Source organism: the organism of the source record quoted next, unplaced genomic scaffold (genome assembly GCF_019419815.1).
Source record: "Pyrus x bretschneideri cultivar Hongxiangsu unplaced genomic scaffold, Pyrus_bretschneideri_v1 Contig85, whole genome shotgun sequence".
Classification (NCBI taxonomy): Eukaryota; Viridiplantae; Streptophyta; class Magnoliopsida; order Rosales; family Rosaceae; genus Pyrus; species Pyrus x bretschneideri.
The window spans coordinates 874,228-896,286 of NW_025999826.1; positions in this window are offsets into that span (position 1 = coordinate 874,228).

Consider the following 22,059-nt stretch of genomic DNA (forward strand, 5'->3'; position numbering starts at 1 on the left):
TACACTTTGACGTTTATCCCAGTACGTTTTAACAAAAAGGCATAGCATTCCTCAATCAATTATTGGGACTTGACAAGCATGAATTATTTGATTCAGGCTACATAACAAACCTACATGATATTCAAGATTTCCATTCCATCAATCATATAAATCACTATGTTTTCAACATAATACCGCAATTCATAGCATGTAACATATCTAAAAAATCAACAAAGCACATTATTATTCCCTAGTCACATTGATCACCTAATCTAATCATATTAATAACAATCATATCCAACATCATTCCACAATCACTTTAATTAACCAATTTCATGAATCAAAGATGCACAATATTAACATTTAACTATGTTAATCAATCAAAAAGATCACAAATCATTTCACAAAATTTAATAAAGGAACTCTACACAATTCCTTACTTGGATTATAAATAATAACATGGTAAATCTAATTTATACTCATAACGTCTACTGTGGGTAATTCCCATTCATTCGAATCTAGGGTTCCAGTCTAACTTTATGGAAATGAGCAAGAGTAATGATTCCAAACCACTTAACGAAATCAAACTAAAATATGGTCGCCTACCGAAGTGTTCTACGTATAACTAATCATCATCACCCCTAGCATGGTTATGGTCCCCCATTGCGGATAAACTAAGCAGAACCATAGGCATAATCTAAGTGTGCAGGCAGTGATCACCTAGCGTAGATATACCAAGTATGATCACCCCTGAAATACGTATGGTCCCCCATGGTGGATATATCACGCAGAACCACATCCTAACTCTAGGTAGTGATCACCCATCGCGGATATACCCAAGTGTGATCACTCCTAGAATGTGTATGGTTCACCATTACAGATAAACCAACCAGAACCATAGGCATAGTCTAATAACGTAGGCAATGATCACCCATCACAGATGTACCAAGCATGATCACCCTTAATAGTCCCCCATTGCAGATATACCAAGCAGGACTATATCTTATAGCTCTAGGTAGTGATCACCCATCACGGATATATCAAGCATGATCACTCCTAAAATGCGTATAGTTCCCTATTACGGATATACCAAGCAGAACCATAAGCATAGTCTAATCGTGCAGGCGGTGATCACCCATGTAATATGTATGGTCCCCTATCACGGATATACCAAGCAGGACCATCCATATACCACTGCTTCATGGTGTAGTAAGTTCAACACACAACCTACCCCTAGGAGTTACAACATAGAAGCTTGCACTATGAACTTCTCATGGCCAATAACATGTCACACAAGCATAAAAGTTCTACATAATACTTCTAATATGATTCTAGGCTCACATTGTCATAACAGTTATCATACCTATCATTCATATTTTCAAGAAGATAAATACACATATACATATATATCACAATAAGGCATCCCATACACATAAATCAAGGTATATAATGTCTGGGATAACTCACTAACTAATATAGGCCCACTAAGCCTACATAGTCTCTAGTAATACTAATTTTAATATTTAAGAATGAATAAGAACATTTTGATCAAAATCAACCCTAGTAAATCAATCAAGAAGATCTGCCCACCGGATTTCTAATCCATAAGTTTCTAAGGTCCTCAAATAATACGTATAAATTCTTACTAAGATTTGGTGATGATTTAACGATCGGTTCATCGTTTACTACAAAGATCAAGGGGCGACAATCTTCGAAACTAGGCTCAAACAATGAAATCATATCAAACAGCTATCAAAATTGAATTCAGAATATTGAATTTAGCCTAGAAAGACAAAGTTGACCAACTAGCTATGCGCCGCCGTATGCAGCGGTTTCTAGCGAACGGAAACCCTATTTTCCGATTAACTCCAAAAATTACCAAATTTTACAAAATTGTAGAACACAACAAGGGGAAGAACTTTTCTACCTGAGCCAAAGTCCAATTCGGCCGGGAAATGCTTGAAATCCTACACGGTTCACCAGAAAACCCTAGAATGGGTGATCGTCAAATCGACATCACCTGGACTCCGATGCCTCGAACCGTGGATGAGTCTTGCTCCTGAGTTCGAGGAGAGATGAATGGAGGTGGTAGTGATTATCAGGAAAAGTCAAAGCGACAAGATTGCCCCGTGAGTGCCGAAGAAGATGACGTTCGTTCGTGGTGAAATCGCAACCAAAGCCATCAAGTTTGGGTGGGATGGAACTTGGGACGGCGCCGAGTTAATTGGTGGTGGTGGTTCCCCGTGATTCGTTGGAGAAACGTCGTTAAATGCGTCAGAATTTCTGGCAGGACCAGGTCAGGTCACTCGGGTTGAAGGGGGTCTAGGTTAGCTGGTTCCTCATTCCCCTCATTTCCCTCCTTTCTGATTGGTCCCTCTCTCTCCCTCCTTTCTCTCATTTTCTCCCTCTCTTCCACTGCCATATGGCAGATTCTAGTTTTTTTTTTTCTTTTCTTTTGTTTTAACTAATTATGAAAAACCAAACTTTGTAACTAAATAATTATATTCTAATATTAACAAAAATGTAGTTAATAAAATCTAACAGATACGAAGTACGTAAAATAAATAACGAAATTCTGGGGACGGGATTTCACATTGCAAATTTACATGCACTTGTGAGTCTTTAAATTTTTGTTACCCTGTGAGTTCTCAACTTTCATGTCATTATGTAAGTTTTTAGCTTTGCGTTACTTGTGGAAAAAGTAAATATTTTTTGTATCTTTGGATGGAATTGTGCTAGCTTGTACAACATGCTAAGCGTTTGTCGTTATTATAGCCGTTAATGATTGTTCGTTGCAAAAGTCAATTATTATGACATTGTGTGAAGTTTGTGCAAATAAATGATGAGTAAGACGTTTGAAATCATTTGTAGGTTGATGTGTCGGAGAAGATTACGTTCGTTTGTTGTGAAATCACGACCAAAGTCGTCAAGTTTGGGTGGGATGGAAGTTGGGACGGTACTGAGTTAATTGGTGGTGGTGGTGGTTCTCCGTGATTCATCGGAGAAATGTGCTGATTCATCAAATGGCAGGATTGGGTCGGGTCACTCAGGTCCAAGGGAGGGTCTAGGTTGGCTGGTTCTTCCCTCCCCTTCTTTCTCTCCTTTCTGATTGGTCCTTCTCTCTCCCTCCTTTCTCTTCCTTTCTCCTTCTCTCCCACTGCCATCTGGCAGATTCTACTCTTTCTTCTTCTTTTTTTTTAACTAATTATGAAAAACCAAACTTTGTAACTAAACAATTAAATTATAATATTAACAAAAATGTAGTTAATAAAATCTAACAAATACGAAGTACATAAAATAAATAATGAAATTCTAAGGACGGGATTTCACACAGCAAATTTACATGAACTTGTGAGTCTTTAAATTTTTGTTACCCTGTGAGTTCTCAACTTTCATGTCATTATGTAAGTTTTTAGCTTTGCATTACTTGTGGAAAAAGTAAATATTTTTTGTATCTTTAGATGGAATTGTGCTAGCTTGTACAACATGCTAAGTGTTTGTCGTTATTATAGCCGTTAATGATTGTTCGCTGCAAGAGTCAATTATTATGACATTGTGTGAAGTTTGTACAAATAAATGATGAGTAAGACGTTTGAAATCATTTGTAGGTTGATGTGCTAAAGAAGATTACGTTCGTTTGTGGTGAAATCACGACCAAAGTCGTCAAGTTTGGGTGGGATGGAAGTTGGGACGGCGCCGAGTTAATTGGTGGTGGTGGTTCTCCGTGATTCATTGGAGAAACACCGTGATTCGTCAGATGGCAGGACTGGGTCGGGTCACTCAGGTCGAAGGGGGGTCCAGGTTGGCTGGTTCCTCCTTCCCCTCATTTCCCTCCTTTCTGATTGGTCCCTCTCTCTCCCTCCTTTCTCTCCTTTTCTCCCTCTCTCTCCCACTACCATATGGCAGATTCTAGTCTTTCTTTTTCTTTTTTTTTTAATTAATTATAAAAAACCAAACTTTGTAACTAAATAATTAAATTATAATATTAACAAAAATGTAGTTAATAAAATCTAACAGATACGAAGTACGTAAAATAAATAATGAAATTCTGGGGACGGGATTTCACACGGCAAATTTACATGCACTTGTGAGTCTTTAAATTTTTGTTACCCTGTGAGTTCTCAACTTTCATGTCGTTATGTAAGTTTTTAGCTTTGCGTTACTTGTGGAAAAAGTAAATATTTTTTGTATCTTTAGATGGAATTGTGCTAGCTTGTACAACATGCTAAGTGTTTGTGGTTATTATAGCCTTTAATGATTGTTCGCTGCAAGAGTCAATTATTATGACATTGTGTGAAGTTTGTACAAACAAATGATGTGTAAGACGTTTGAAGTCATTTGTAGGTTGATGTTAGCACAATCCTTTTATGTTTATTGTCTCTCTTCGAACAAAATATTAATACATGAGGTTACAAGTTATTTCAGGTTGTTGAACTAACATGGATCAACGCCTAATCTTCTCCATTTAATTAATTTCATCGGTATTATGGTGTACTGATTTTTGCTAAATTATATGGTTAAATGCAAGTGGTTGTAACTAATGTATTGCCGTATTTGTCTCCAACAAATATGCATGCACAGAAATTTAAATATAAATTTAAAATTAATTAATGTTAAATTGACTATCCAGCTAGTTCCATTTAATGGAGTTCTAGTATCTATCTATATATATATGAAGTTAAAGGCCAAAAAGGTGAATCGTACGTAATTCCAAAAATACCCTTTTCTAATTAGGATTTTATAATAAAACAGTTTAATTTCTAAAATTTCAAACTAATAGAATAAACTACCCATGTAGTGCAGTAGTGGGCGGTTTTCTTCTTCTAATTTTGTAAAAAAAAAAAATTATTTAAAACAAAAATAAAAGAAAAAAATTACAAAAAAAGAAAAAAATAATTGTAAACGAGCAAATTGCCACGTGTGTGTGGCGAGAGGCTAGTACTCCATGAAAGTTAAAACTTGTGATGATTTTTTTTAACAAACAATCGTACTTATACTAAGGGGGTGGAAGAGTGGACTCAGCTTCACAAGGAACTAATAATAACATGGTTTAAATTCTTCTTTGACGAGAATTAAATTTAAAACCTCTCATTTACAACGAAGAAATGGTTCAAAAAATTAGTTGCGGGGAATTTAGGTAGAACGAGAGCATCTCATATCATCCCAACGTGTTTCGGTGCATGTACTTGTGCTCTTCAACAATGCCTTAAAAACAAGATAATAGATTTTTAATGTCGTCCTCTATTATTTTCCTCTTCTTTATGCATTAAATTAGTTTTTTTTTTTTTTTTTTTTTGGATCTGAAATGTAAACTTCATCAAATCGAAGCAAGGTTATAGGCCAACACAGAGGAAAACAAAATAACCTAAATATATTAAAGGGAACCAAATACATAAAAGCCCAGCTCAATTAAATAAGCAAAAATGAAAACCTAAATCCATAATCTCCAACCACAGAAAACAGTGTCTGCTGTAGTTACCACCACAAAAGTCATGCCAACCACTGCCAAAGTTGCAACACTAAAGAAAACAACTGAGTGGTGAAATTAGTTAAATAACAAAAATCAGACTTGTTCTACAATGATGCATTTTTCTCTGACCAACACCAATCATGGTCGACAAATCTAACAAAAAATTGTAGTTGGAGTACAAAAATTATGTCGTATCGATTGTTTATGTAGAAATGTGATTTTCACACTATTTTTTTAGTTTATCAAACACATCTCATTATTTAAGGTCATCATAGTGAATAAGTAATCAATAATTAAAATTAAACAAGAGTGTGTGAAAATCGTTTCCCTTTATTAGGTTATAGACAATGTTTAAGCATTTAAGAAAATAAATCATTTTTATATTTTATTGGTGGACAAATCTACCACTATAATAATAGGCTACTCAATCTTAAATATATGGTAATGATTGTTATTTACTAGCAAATGCCACACACTCAATGGGTGAGAGAAACAGACTTTTTTTTTTTTTTTTGCGAGAGTAGTAATTTGTTTTTGACGAGTTGGAAGTTTAGGAGAGGAGAGAAAGACCAATGGGAGAAAAATGTGGAAGAGAGGGAGGTGGGAGGAAAAACAGGGTAATTTGTTTTCTGAATCTTGCAGAACAAGAATAGTCAACCTCGGCGAAGTCGGTGGACTTCGCCTACCTTTATGGAACAAGGATGATGGTTGCATCATTGATCATTTTGTGCAACGGACTCTGGCCTTGGAAAATCATTGTCTTCCAGCAATTATGCGTGGTTTTTTTTAGGTTTTTTTCCTTTTGAAATTTAGGTGCTAGAAAATATTTTGGGGTAAACTTAGATAGAATGGGGAGTTTAAATCCAAAAACTCTAAATATTTAGCCATAAAAGCATATCAATAATATATTATTTGCCAATACCAGAAAAGTCTTTCACCTCTTTTACTAACAATGCTGCAGATCCAAGTTTTGATGAAATATAGGGTTGGTTTAGGATGGTGGTGCTATTAAAGCAAAAAAAATAACTTATTAAAAAAATCTGGAACATCAAATATGTGTGGTAAAACAAAACAAAAAAAAAAAGAAAGCTTTTATTAAAAGAATGATGTTAATGACAGTGAAAAACATAGAAAAGTAGAAGCACGGTCTACCATTTGTCTTCCATGTCTTGCATAATAAGACTAGTTAATCTTGGCAAAGTTGGGGGACTTCGCCTACCTTTTTGGAACAAAGGATGATGGTGGCATCATTGATCCTTTTGTACAGTTTACTCTGGCCTTAGAAAATCATGGTCTCACTGACACGTCCCGATCACGGTGTTCGAAGGACAACGGGATGGGCACGTGTTAGCCGACACCCAAGGATGATGCAAGCCACTTAATTAATGCATATGCCGAGAACATGTAAAACATGCATATAAATTTCGCGCCCAACCACACAAGGTAAAATCAAAATACACACCTTAACGAAATAATAATAATAATAAGGTACTGATCACTGATTGAAGAAACATATTCAACTGCCAATGTTTAAAAAGTGATAATGCATGCACATGTTCAGAGCATACTACTAATTCGAAAAACAAGTGAAAGGGATGTTAAAAAGTGTGATTACAAGAAATGCCCTACGCAGAGGGAAAGATACAAAGTCATTGATATGCAAATGCCTTGAAGCTCAGATCGTATGCCTTGTTCCTAGGTCCTGAAGGCAATGGCGGATCCACTAAGGGTCATGAGGAGTCAACTCACCCTCCCAACTTTGGCATACCTCCATGGAAGACCTATATGATGCCCCCTTGATATTTAGAGTTTTCCTTGAGATATACCCTCCAGCTGCTCGATGAAATGCCTCAATGAATGGGCAAGGCAAGGAAGGGTAGGCATTATGTACAACATGGGTGAAGGCTGCATCGTGCCCTTGGCTTCAATGATACTACTATGTACTACAACATAGTTTGGTGCTGCAACCTCTGTTTTTCCACCTCTAGGATTTCTCGAACTTGCCTCAATCCGCCAAAAAATTTCCTAAAGAGAAGTGGATAACAAGGAGATACATGTTTGATGCCTCGAGCTAGAATATTGCTACTCTCAAGTCCAAAGCTGCCACTTCCTACCAAACACTATTCACTTTGATGCACTGGCCCTCATTTGGAAGTTTGCTTTTGAAGCAAAACCAAGTCATTTGATATATTTTTTTTAAAAAAAGACCTAGCCACATAAAAAAAAAAACTTAAGCTTCTAATTAATCTAGACATATACAAATCCAAATCTTTAAAATCTGAATTTCTATCTCTTCACAACCCAAATTCACGATCTATAAAATTCTAATATTCATTGTATTAATAATGAAATTATTGTAAGAATTTCGAATCTCTTTCCCTTCCATTAATAGTAGTAAAGTTAAATAATAATAATTATAAAGCTATAATATGATATTTTCAAAATATGAAACCTTGTTGTGAACAATTGTCGCTTATAATGAACACTTGTAGTTTGTAATGTTGTTTATTTATGAATTATGAATGATGGAGTTATGATTTATTTTTTACGGCTATTTTTTGTTGAAAAAATGTTTGTAAATCACGTGACCTCCCAAACAATTTTTTTTTGGATCCGTCATTGCCTGAAGGGGGTGCAAAACAAAACATGAGTGGACCAAGTTTAATATAAAATAATACTAAAAGCAATTACCCTTCAAATGTACTAACCCCCATTTTTAGAAAAACTCATATAGCATAATAAGTAATAGGTTTTCTGAAAACCCTAACAAGCCATAAAACTTTCATAAAACATATATCATATATAGTGTGTTTAGACCATCTCCAACCCTAACCTAAAATCTAAAAATATTTAGCCCAGAAAATTTAGGTTTTAGCCCAGAAATAGCTTTTCTACTCCAACCATTCTGGCATAAAATTTTAGCCTAACAATATTTAAATTTTGATAAATTTTGAAAAATCACTAAAACAATACATGAAAATCATGATAAACCACATAAACTTAATACAAACGACATTTAATAAACCACATAAACTTAATACAATCGAAAACTCATAAACTACATAAACTTAATAATGATATCCACCATCTTGACTTGGTGGTGGATTTGGACCTCTAGCATGCTCTTTTGCCATCTTGAAAAATTTGGAAATGAGAAGAAATGGTAGAAAGAAAAATTGGAAGAACTGTAAAGAAAAATTGGAAGAACTGTAGGAGAAAAATGAGTTTTGTGTGGATGTTTGAACAAATACATAGGTATTTATAGAGTTTTTGGGTGAATTTTTTAAAATAATTTTAGCCATTGGATTTAAATTTGGACCGTTAGATCTTTTTTTTTTACCGTTAGATTTGATTATATTCGATCTAAGCCGTTGGATTCAATAAATATAGAAATATAAAACTAAAAAAAAAACATTTTCACGTGGACCGTTGGATTAACCAATGGTCCAATTAACACAGCCATTGGATTGAAAAAGGTAGCCTAACGACTACAGACAGCTGCTGACAGCTCGGGGACATGCCCACATGGGTGGGGTCCGCCTCGACTGAGTCTCTGGCGCATCTGCGTGTGGAGCAAGTCCTACTCGCGTTTGGGCTTCACAGCCCTGGTTTCAATCGCACCGGTTAGGGTCCACTCCAATTTGTGGCCTAAACTTGGGCCGGTATTTAGCCCCTGGATGAGTTTTAGTTTTTAGGTTAGTTTTAGGCCATGGGTTGGGTTGGGTTTTGGGGGGGGGGGAGGGGAATTATAGGTTTTAGGCCAGAGTTGGAAATGGTCTTAGTAGTGGTATCATAATTACTCGGACGCACATGCATCGTCGCCCGAAGGCATATTCATCACTCCCCCTCGAAAGGCACATTGTATGAACACCCGTTAAGTAAGCACAGAAAATCATGAACATCTATTCAATATATATATATATATCATTGGAGCTCAATAGCTCAAACATAAATCCATGTTCATAAATATTTCAGTAAACGTAAATTCGATAAAGCATAATATTTCACAAAGCGTAAATCCGATAACTCATAAATGTTTCATAAAATCATGTTTTTCATGTATGCATTTCTAGTAATAAAATCATGCATTTTGGAAAGGGTCCACTCACAGTTACTCCGTTAGCAAAGTGTCATTCAACAATAGGGAGAACGAGATTAGCTCTAATGACACACCTATGCACAAAAGATGACTAATTAGTAAACCCTAACAAGAGGATTGAATTTGAGAAAATGGACGTCGTATTCGAATTCAGGACATCAAAAAACCTAAGGAATGACCTCGGGTTCCCCTATGCGTCGAGATGGGTCGCCGGAAAGTTGGCCAAAAAAATCGCTTGCGTTGCTTTCCACGGTACCTCCAGGGAGGCGTGTGTGCTCCACATGTTGGCCATCGCTACACCACGCGCATCCTCACTCGCTGGCGAGTATAGTCCTACTCGCCTTCCTCACGAGGCCTGAGGTTAGCCTGTTTCTGGGCTCAACTTCCCGAGCTCGTTTCTCAACCATTTTTGATGTTTCAAAAAGCCAAAATGAAGCTTGACACAAGGAGAAGAGATTTATACCAATTTGAGACCGAGTAGTGGCCGGAGTTGGCCAAAAAATGGTTGCAAATTGGTTGTCTTTGTTAGAAAACTGGGGAAGCTTTCCCTGTGAGTTTCCTACATCCAAAGGTTACCAAAACTTCTCAAAACTACTCCTAAACATACATCGAGGCATGATCTATAAGTTTTGGATGAGGTTTTAGGCTTACCTTCGTCGGAGAAGCTCGGTGAACAGTGACGGTGCAAAGGAAAAGAGAGGGAGTTTGAGGGGTTTCCTTTTTCGTTCTAGGTTCACAACTAGGGTGGTTGACGGTGAGGGTGTTGTCATTGTTTGTTGTTGTTGTGTGTTGTGTGCCCTCGGGGAGTGTTGAGACAAAGAGAACAAAGAGATGAAAGAGAGATGAGAAAAGTGAGAGTTTAGAGAGAGAGAGAAATGACAGTTTAAGGGATTAAGGGGTCACACGGGAAAGAAGGGGAAGTCGGGGGACAAAGGTGTAGAAGTGGGTCCCAGTGGCTCACAAATTAAGGCCACTAAAGACGAAACGTGAAATTACTGAAGTACGCTCGACGTTTCGAAATTCATAAAAATTACATTCTAGCTCTAAATTCAAATCTGCTTGCTCCCAAATGTTCTTGGCGATGAGTACAAAAAGAATAAATTAAGAAAATTAGTTATATGCATCATGACGAGATGATCAACGAAAGTCACATTCATGCCACGAAGGCAATTTGGTAAATTCACACATTTAATAATACAAATACGTAAAAATTTAGGACAGGGTATCACACTTATAGGGGTTATGCATGGTTTTTTCCATTTTTTTTTATTTTTTTTATTTTTAAATTTAGGTGCCAGAAAAAAAATATTTCAGGGTAAACTGAGATAGAGTGGGGAGTTTAAATAGAAAAAAATATTTAGACATAAAAGCATATCAATAGTATATTGTTTGCCAATACCAGAAAAGTCTTTCACCTCTTTTACTAACAATGATGCAAATCCGAGTTTTGATGAAATATAGTGTCGGTTTGGGATTGTGGTGCTTTAAAAAAAAAAAACAACTTATTAAAAAATTTGAAACATCAAATATGTTTGGTAAAACAAAAAAGTGCTTTTATTAAAAAAATGCTGCCAAGATAGTAGAAAAACATAGAAAGCAGAAGCAGAGTTTACTATTCTTTAAAAAAAAATTGTTTTTTTTCAAAGCATAGTAATCAGTGCCCATTTAATAAAATTTTCAAAATGGCAAATATACCCTCTCATATTTTACAAAATTACAATCATTACCCCTACATTATTCTCTTTGACAATTATTATATCACATTAAATACCATTTCATTTTCAGTCATTTAAAATATTCACAGCAATTTATATAAAAGTTTAGCAAAAACTCAGACACTTTTTAACATACTTAAAAGAAAGTTTACCAAACACTCAACAACTTTTACAACTGTTTATTCTCATAGCACAACAAAAACAATTTTTTTCAAAAAGCACAGCAATACCAAACGAGCTCATAATGCCTTATCAAGAGACAAATGCTTCCATGATTAAAAGTTGTGAACCAATTATAAGCTTTAAAATTGTAGTGAAAGTAACATAAGAGACTTTAACATTTTACCACCAATCAACTGATTTACTTATTGCTTTCACGCATTGACGAGTTAGGATTTTAAAATAATAGGATTATAATATAAGCTCTAAAAAATTGATCATACTTTCATTCAAATTGTCATTGATATGTTATCATAATTCAGAAACATCATATTAAACCAAGAGACAAATGGGGAAAAACTACTAATATTATATAGCCAAAAGAAGACTATGAGTCACGACACAATAAAGAAGAACGGGGGAAATTTTTTTATCAAAGGGGAAACTTGATTTTAAACGACCTTAATAAAAGTGTAGCAAGTTGTATGTTCTTTAGCTCGAGTATTGCATTTAATTGAGATTTAATTTAAGTTCGAGAGGAAGAGAGATAGAGGAGAGAAGAAGAAAATACATGAATAAAGTGGTGGTGTGCTACAAGGAGGAGAACAACTAATATAGGAAGAGCTTGGAGTGTAGTAGGCGGGCCAAAAATGCTAAAAATCACCTACTAAACATTGCTTTTATTGAACGTCTTATAGGGGTCAAGACAAAGTAACAAGAGGGTTACATTGGATTTGTTGGAGTCATAGGCACTCAATGCGCCCAGTGTAGCTCCACTATTTCCACAATGGATAACCTCGATTGTTATTTAACTATTGGCATAAAAACAAAAAGATTATGATTGAATTTAAATAAAATATTTAAGATATGTTTGGTATTTAACTTGAATCTGATTTTTTTTTTAAACTCAAAAACAATTTTTGAGTCTCAAGTCAATAATCCTGGTTTGATAGGACTATTTTTTAAAAATGAACTCAAAACCAACTTGAAAAATTAGTCTACTTATGAAAAACACAAAAAAATTAGTTTTTAAACTCATATCTCCCCTCTTTTCTTTCTATCTTAATTCTTCCTATTTTTTTCCCTCGCCTCTCTGTTCTGATTTTTCTCTCTCCTTTCTCCTCTCTCTCTTCTGATCATTTCCCTCTCCTTTCTCTCTCTTTTAACAAGATATTTTATTTGATTATCTTCAATTCATTTGATTCGACGATTAAAAATTAAAATAATATCTAAAAAGTAAAAATAAATGTACAAATAGCACAATGCATGAATAATGCATTTCCAAAACCTTTTGGTTCTTGTGTTTGGGTGGTTCAATTGAGTGACCGGAGCGAGCTGGAGGAAGAGAAGCTAGCTAAACTAAGCTGTGCTGTCACCCTCACCCTCTACTTTTTTCGTGACGTTTAAAGGCTTGCACACTCACGTGCAATGGGGGCCTTTTGACCACTTTGTCATCAACGATTGCCGTGTGGATGTGGGTTCCATGCCAATCAAATACAGCTCTCCCCATTCATTAGGAGTTTCCATTGTTTTATTTATTTATTAAATGTCTTCTCCTTTTTTTTTTTTTTCACTTTTCAGCATAAAAATATGAAATCTAAATCGGATGAATATAAGCTTAAACAAGAAGATCCCATCAGCCAATCCCCTTTTGTCATGTCATCAATCCTGCACAACAACATGATTGTACTCAATAAGTCCAAGACCTTTCATTTTGGTTTTTTTAACAAAAATTTAAGTAGTGCTTTAAGGTCAATATTTTTGTTGTGTGATATGTCTCACATGAGGATTTTTTTGGCCTCGTTTGACATTAATAATTGAATTGAAATAGATAATTTACTAAATTTTATGTAAGACGTGGAGAAAATGGATCGTCAATTTTCAAAATTTTGTCAAATTTGAAGGTGATAGATGAGTTAATATTTATCCTTTCAAAATTACTAAAACTGGGAGGATTGAAAGTATAAATTTTCTTCATGAAAATCCATCGTTCCTAATTCAAATTAAATTGAATTAAATGAGTAATATATTGGAATTCACTTCTTGACATTGAAACAATATTTTGTGTTTCTGTTCACGTTATGCTAAAAAATGGTGTGTCTATATTATTTTTCTTATGACAAAACTATATATTATTAAAGAGTTAAAAAAAAAATTGACTTCTATAAGGAAAAGCCAAAGGCCCAAAAAGGGGACCAAAAGTAGGCCCAAGTTCGTTCATGTGAGTCCCAGTTGATTTGGTCCAAATAGAAATGGCAATAGAAATTAGAAAGGCCGCTGCTTCCTTCCCCTCATCACTTGTCTCAGCAAAGCTAAAAGCACAGAGTAGCTCAATTGCAAGAGTATGCTGCTGGCCTCTTTCTACAATCCTGCAACTGCAACCTCCTTCATGTTTCCAAGGTCGCCATCCCCGACACGTACACATACACATGGTCTTTCTCTCATCACCAACACCAAGTAGTTATAGTAGTTGTGCATCACATTCAAGCTGTTAAGTGTTTGATGCTTCAGGGATGTTCAGTCCTCGGATGGAGTTTTTCAAGAAATGGGTTGTGTAATGGCGAGAAGAACAAGCAAGGAAGACCGAGATGGTGGCCAAGATGTCCAAGTGCGTTTTTCAGGTGGAGAGGAACGACTTTATCTCGGAATGGTCTTTGATACTTGCAGAGCAAGGTTGCTGATCGACAAGCGAGGGACTATTCATGCCGAGGGAAAGGGAAAGTACCCTCTTTTTATGGTATTATGTAGTTGATCATTTTTCTCAAACTTCAAATTTTTGAGTAAATGTTATTTGGACACACAAAATTGACTACTTTGTTGACACGCTCATGGTATATATGTTAACATTTTAAGCGTCGTCGTGCTTAACAATATTCATAGGATCTGTTCCACAGCTTGGTTATCTAACACTACAATGAACATTTTATAGAAGCATAATCTGCCTGAAGAAAACAATGTAGCTCAAAACACATCTCATGTATTTTTATCTTTTACTTTCGACAAGTAATAAAAATGTAACTTTTCCAACTTTTTCAACCTTGATTATTATTCTAGGAGTTAATAGATTAGTTTTGCAGTTCAAAATATAATCTTGAGACGACTTGTGACTGTACATGAAGGCACATACACACTTGCATTTACGCACGTCTATGCGTCTTTGCGAACAAACAAACTCTTGTATTTTGAACGGTTGATTAGTTTTTGTTCTCTATGCAGGTTACATCCACGTCCAGAAAGTGAGGTGAAGTTTTTGCATGGGGTTCTTGACTCCATTGCATGTATAGAGGTACGGAGATTTCCTTCCCTCTAATTAAGCTTGATCAACAAACACCACGGAAATACGAGACACATAATAAACAAATTCAGAGGCTGATGACATTGAAATCTTCACTTGTGAAATGAAACAGGCAAACGTTTATGGCTAACGATCTAGGAGCAACTTAAGTTGATCAAGTGTTCACAGCCCGATGTGGTGCCGGGAACGAGAAATGAACGAAGATAAGAGAGAAGGTACTCGGTCTGCCGATGAGTAGTGCAACTCAAATGGAGGTTGCTTATGGAGCTACATTGTTGGCATTAAAGGGTATTGTGATGTCTGAAATACCAATATGCACTCATTCCAAAAAATCACGTGCAAATCACATGCAACTTTATAAACGAAAAAATTGACGAAGTTTATCGTAATGACCCAAAAACCTGGTCAAAGCCCATAGGTTCAATATCAATTTGGAGTCTGAAAAAGCACTTTTTACGTGAAGCAGCATCCGTTGTTTGAGGTGGTGAGACTTTGAACTTGCGACCAAACCCAAAACAAAAAAGAAAAAAAGAGAGAAAAAAAAAAGGATATTGAATTCCCTTTGTCCAAGATTCATTGTGATCATCCCTTCCACTCACATTACCCATCAAACATTCTTAATTCAAATATAATTGATTAATCATAATCAGAGAATGCTTGCATGGCTAACAAGAACGAAATGCAGGTTTCTTTGATATTGGCATTGCCGTTTTCTTCTTTAGGTGAGTCCTTTTGTTTTCTCTCTAGCCACTTTTCTTTTCCATTTTTTCCTCTTTTTTTCCAAAAGTCTCAACCTTTATTTCCATTTCTTGCTTCCAGGTATTGGGTTGATCTTCATTTGATTTTCTTGGAATTTTCATTTGATTCAACATCTGAGGTGGGATTTTTGTTCTGTTATTTTTTCATATTTTTTTGCTTTTAATTTTGATTTATTGGGTATCCATATGACTGTTTGTCTGATTAATTATACGTATTCATGCAGATTGATGCTTAAAATTATAATCCAGAGGAAGCAATAATGGGATTAGTGTTAAAAATTAGAGTTAACATCCGAAAATCTATGAGCATTTCAATCAGAACATGTTACAGATCAGTTTGCAATCATCCATTTCTTGGGGGAATGTTGCTTTTCTTCTTATTTCTATACAGAGAATTTCCTTTTGTGTTTTCTCTGTTGGTGTATGCATCCCCTGTGTTTGTTTGCTCTGTTGTTCTTCTTGGGACCCTTTTGATTTTTGGCCAGTCGAACATACTTGAAATCGAGAAAGAACAGAAGATTAGCCATGCCCTTGCTTCTCCTAGAACTCGGGTTTCGAGGGATGACATTGTTGTTATTGAGAAAGATAGGAGGTTTCCCGCTGAAAGGCTTTCAAGAAAGTCTAAGGACACTGCAGAGAGTAGTGAGGTTGATGATTATGAAGGTTCAGTTAGATATGTGCCACTTATTGATGAGTGCTTGCAGAACATTCTGAGTGGAAAGAGATTGATTGGGGATATGGGGAGAGAATTAAACAGTAAGGACTTGGAAAGTCAGCTAAATGTTGAAAAGGAGAAAGCGAGGCATGAAGGCATGACAAGGAAAGTGAGAATTGATGAGAAGCAGCATTCTATGGTTCAAAAGGTAGGAGATGAGAACCGATATTCGGTTGATGCTCACAAGGGTGATCATTACTTGGAGCCTAGTGGTGGTGATGATAATGCTGACGATGACGATGACGAGGCTTCAGATTACGGGTCAGAGAGGGCAAACAGTTCATCACCAGATGCATCAATGGCTGACATTTTTCTGATCCTTGATGAGCTACACCCTCTTTTAGACTTAGAAGCTCCACAGCCTGCTAACGATGAGTCTGACTTTGTGTTTGATAGAAGTAATGATGGCAGTAATGAGTTGAACGAGGATATTCGAAACAATGATGGAGAAGTAGAAGAGGACGGGGTTGATGATAATGATGTCGATGAAGAAGAAACACATGGTGGAAAGGAAGATGAATCTGCAATCAATTGGACTGAGGATGACCAAAAGAATCTCATGGATTTGGGGAATTTGGAGCTTGAAAGGAACCAATGCTTAGAGACTGTTATTGCGAGGAGAAGAGCAACAAAAAGCTTCAGTTTATCAGCAGAGAATAATCTAATTGATTTAGATAGTTCTGAAAATCCCTTTAATGTTACACCAATATCGACAATAAGGCACAACCCGTTTGATCCTCAATATGATAGTTCGTATGATAGCATGGGGTTACCACCAATTCCTGGTTCTGCTCCATCGATTATGTTGCCAAGAAAAAACCCGTTTCATCTTCCTTATGAGTCAAATGAAAATAAACTTGATCATGTCAAGGGAGACAGTTTTCAACAACGCTTTATGACATTTCAACCCAAGGAAGTGTTCTTCCGTAGGCATGAAAGCTTCAGTTTGGGACCGTTGAGCTTAGGGGATGCCAAACAAGAGAGGCAAGAGTTTAAGTGGAGACCTTTTTTTGTACCAGAACAGTTAGCTCCAGAAGGAACAAGTTATTCCTCATTACAAAGACAATCAAGCAATGTTAGTGATTCGAAGTTGAGTTCTAGTCATGATACTGAATCAATGAGTTCTGCAGCAGATATGGATGACAAGAAGTTCAGTGAGCAAGACTTTGCTAAAGAAGCAGAAGTGATCTCCAACATTTACCAAGCTTTTGATCTTGTTGGCCATGGAAGTCAATCTTTTGAAGATGTACAGATGGAAATAATGGAACAGGATGGAAAAAAGGATGTTCAACATAATGAACTAGAGATAAAATTGGGCAAGGTGGAAAATTCGGAACCAAGCTTGTCAAGTACAAGAGGGTTTGCTACTCATATGGAAATAAATGATGAGTCAAGCTTGTCATCATTGTCACAAGTAGATGAAAAGATTTCAGATGTGAGGAAAGGTGGATCAACAAGTTCAAAATCAAAAGGTGATCTTGTTGTGAAGGTTGCAATTTCACCACAACCTCCACTTGAGGATTCAGAAGTCTACTTTACGAGCAGTATGATAGACGACAATCAACATAAGGAGCCAATTTATGACTCAAGCCCTCCTGCATCTAAAGGGGTCCTTTCCTTTGACTCCATTTCTTCAGACTTGCGAGCAGAGATATCTAAATTGATATCGAATTTAGACTCAGATGTCGATCTCTCTAAGAATTTGGATGAGAATGAAGCTTCTTCAAATTCTTGTTATCAATTTGTTTCTTCCAAAGAAAATCCACCAACAAAACAGGAGAAACACCTATCATGGTTAAATAAGTCCATGGTTGAACCGTGTTTTGATGAGCACAATTCACTTACTGTAAGTTACCTAAGCACTATGCGTTAGAGAATGTTTGAATTATCTATATGGTTTACTCTTATACCTTTTGAATAATCTGTAGCACTCAATTACTGTTTTTAAATAGGTTTAATCACTTTTCATTTACTGTAATCGGCATAATTAAGTTGGATGAACTTCCTTTTGAATTATCTACAACATGCTATTATTGTTGTTAGACCCTAATTTTTTCCTTTGACATCAAGTTGCCTTGTTCTTTTTAGTGCTATCAAAGTGAAAGTTCTATTCAAAATGTTTCTGCAAACCACATAAATTTGCATGAGGGCAATGTCAAGTCGTGTAGATTGTTGCCTTTTTTTTTCCTTCTATTTTTTTTCCAGTTCAATCGATGTGCATGTCCAAGTAATTTACTTCTCATGCGGAGTATGTAATGCTCTCATGGAATGTGTGTTGTTGATTTATTGAAAATAAGAGATTTAGATACATGCAAGTCTAACTGCAGGATATGTTTATGTAATTCCACGGTTTTAGATTTATTTGAAATCTTGTGTTTAAGCTATATTTGCTTCTGCAGAATCTACATTAGTGCAAGCATATTTCACTATTTATGTGTTTGACAATTGTTATACCAACCTATTCTTCTTGTTAGGTTAAATAATTTAGTTTGACATTCATGTGAAGTCGTTGTACTCAATTTTGGAAATTTATACTGAAAACTATACAAGATTCTAAATCATGACTTTTTTGATATTTTAGGAACCAGCTTCCATCTTGTCAAAATCCAAAGAGGATTCAAGCACAATTCAGGATGTGAAAGTATGGGAAGTCGGTGAAGTTCAGGACCCTGGTTTGACAAATTTGTCTTTAGTGACTTCTAAATCTGCATCAAGCAATACAGAATCTAGTGTTCAAGGACCTTCTACTACTTATACTGCTTCAAAGAAAGTCTCTGAAGTTAATGTTGGCGAGCCTAAAAAACCATCTAATTTGAAGGATGGATCAACAAAAGTAGAAACTAATGATGTGGGTTCTACCAAGGAGACTGCATCTAGAAATTCGGGATTTAGTGCTCAAGAAAATTTTGCTACTCAATCTACTTTGAAGTCAACCTCGAAAGGCAGTGTTAATGAGCTGCCAAAACAACCAAATTCGAATGATGCATTGGGTTCTAAAAACGAGATTGCATCAAGTTATACAAGCACTGATGTTCAAAAAGTTGTTACTACTCAATCTACTTTGAAGTCGGTCTCTGAAGGTAATGTTAGTGAGCTACCAAAACAATCAAATGCGAATGATGCAATGGGTTCTAAAACTGCATCAAGTTATACAGGGTCTAGTGTTCAAGAAGCTGTCACTATGGATAATGCATCAAAGCGCATTTCAGAAGGTAATGTGGATGAACTGACAAAGTTCCCAGATTTAAAGAATGGATCAGAAAAAGTAGAAGCTAATGCAGGGGAATGTACCAAGCATATTTCATTAAATAATCCAAGATTTGGTGTCCAAGAAACTATCACCACCGATATTGCTATGAAGCCAGTGTTAAAAAGGAATGTTGGTACTACTACAGAACCATCAAATTTAAATGATGGATTTGCAGCAGTAGAAACAAATACAGTGGGTTCTACTAAGGAGGATGCATTAAGTAATGCAGGATACGGTGTTCAAGAAACTATCACTGCATCAAATTTAAATGATAAACCCGAAAAAGTAGGAATTAATGCAGTGGATTCTATCAAGGAAATTAGATCAACCAATTTAGAATCATCTAATGACAAAACTATCACTATTCATATTGATTTGAAGCAAGTCTCAAAAGGTAATGTTGGAGAGCTACCAAAAGCATCAGATTCAAAAGATGGACTGATAAAAATAGAAACCATTGCAGCGAGTTCTTCCAAGGAATTTGTATCAAGCAATGCAGAAGAACCTATCACTACTCATTTGGCTTTGAAGCAAGTTTCAGAAGGTAATGTTGGTGAGCTGCCAAAACCATCAACTTCAAAGGATGAATATGACAAAGTAGAGACTAATGCATTGGGTTATACCAAGGAGATTTCATCAACTAATACAAGATTTAGTGTTGCGGAAACTATCACTACTGATACTGCTTTGAAACGAGTCTCAGATGGTAATGTTGGTGAGCTACCAAAAGCATTGGATTCAAATGATAGATCGACAAAAGTTGGAGCGAATGCAGTAGGGTCTACCAAGGAGATTGCATCACATAATACAGATTCTGGTGTTCAAGAAACCATCACTATTGATACTTCCTTAAACCAAGCCTCAAAAGGTAAAATTGGCGAGCTGCCAAAACAATCGGATTTGAAGGATGAATTGACAAAAGTAGAAAGTAATGATGTGGGTTATAACAAGGATATTGCATCAAGCAATACAGAAGCTGGAGTTCAAGGTACTATCACTACTCATACTTTTCTGAACCAATTCTCAGAAAATGAGAGTGAGCTTCCAAAACCATCGATTTCAAAGGAAGGATATGCAAAATTAGGAACTAATGTAGCGGGTTCTACAAAGGAGGTTGTATCAAACAAAGCAGGACCTGGTGTTCAAGAAACTATCACTATTGATATGACTTTGAAGCAAACCTCTAAATGTAATGTTGGTGAGCTAACAAAATTGTCAAACTCAAATGATGGATCTGAAAAACAAGGAACTGGTGTAGTTAATCAAACTAACACTAATGATACGGCGTCAAAGCAAGTCTCAGAAAGCAATGTTGTTGAGCTACCAAAACCATCAGATTCTAAGGTTGGATCAGCAAAAGTAGGAACAAATGCGGTGGGCTCTACTCTGGAGACCGAATCAAGCAAATCAAAGTCTGGTGTTCAAGAAACTATCACTACTGAGGCTGCACCGAAGCAAGTTTTAGAAGGAAATGTTCATGAGCTTCCGAAGCCATCAAATGTAAATGATGGATTGACAGAAGTAGAAACTAAGGTAGCAGGTTCTCCGAAAGAGATTGAATCAAGCAATACAAAATCTGGTGTTCTAGATGCTATTTGGAAAACCAAATTTTGGTGAGTTGCCAAAATCATTGAATTCAAAGGATAAATAGGAAAGAATGTAGTGGGTCTGTACAAGAGATTGCATCAAGCAATGTCATTACTTGTGTTGCTTTGAAGAAAGATTTAGAAGGTAATGCTGGTGAGTTGCTACAATGGAAGGAACTAAAATCAGTTATCTCTAGTTTCTAAATTTTGTAAGCAAATTTCACTTTGAATACATGCAAATGCATCATATTTTTTTTCAAAAAATTCGTATTATTGTCTTGATGGATATGATTGTATTTTGATGTAAATGATACTACAATTTCTTTACTTTCGTTTATTAAACACATTGATTAGGTTTTTCCTTGATCTAAAACACTGGTTAAGAAATTTGAATTTGAATAACATTAGCAGTATTAAGATGTGTTAACTTGTCCTTGATTGGTTTTATTACACAAAAATTAACACTTGCTCTGCTAAATATAAAGAATCCAACATAATAATGAATTGAAACCTTATAGTTTTTTGACATTTAATTACATAATTACAAGGTTAAATGAATCATTATATCAAGTAACAAGCATTTGATCATCCTTAGTTTTTTTATTTTTTAGAAAAATATACAATATTCATTAAGATAAAGAGAAGGCTTATATGTTAAAATGGTCCTTGTGTTTTAGTCATTGGATCAATTTAGTCCTTGTGTTTTCAATTTAGCCAATTTCGTCATTGTATTTATCTCCGTTAGCAAATTAAGGACATTTTCATCTAATTTCTGTTAAAAAAATTATAAATTATTAAAAACTTATTTATAAAATTATAATTTATTTGATTTAAAATATTTATAAATAAAATAAAATTAAAAGAAAATTATTCTCTCCCAACTCTTTGACCACCTTCCTAACACTACCTCGTTTCTTTTCTATGTCACAACCTTTATCATTTTTCAGATTGGAAATTTTATTTCTTATATGTGTTATTTCTCATTAATTTGCATTTTCTGTAAAGAGTAAGGATAATTATTTCTCATATGATT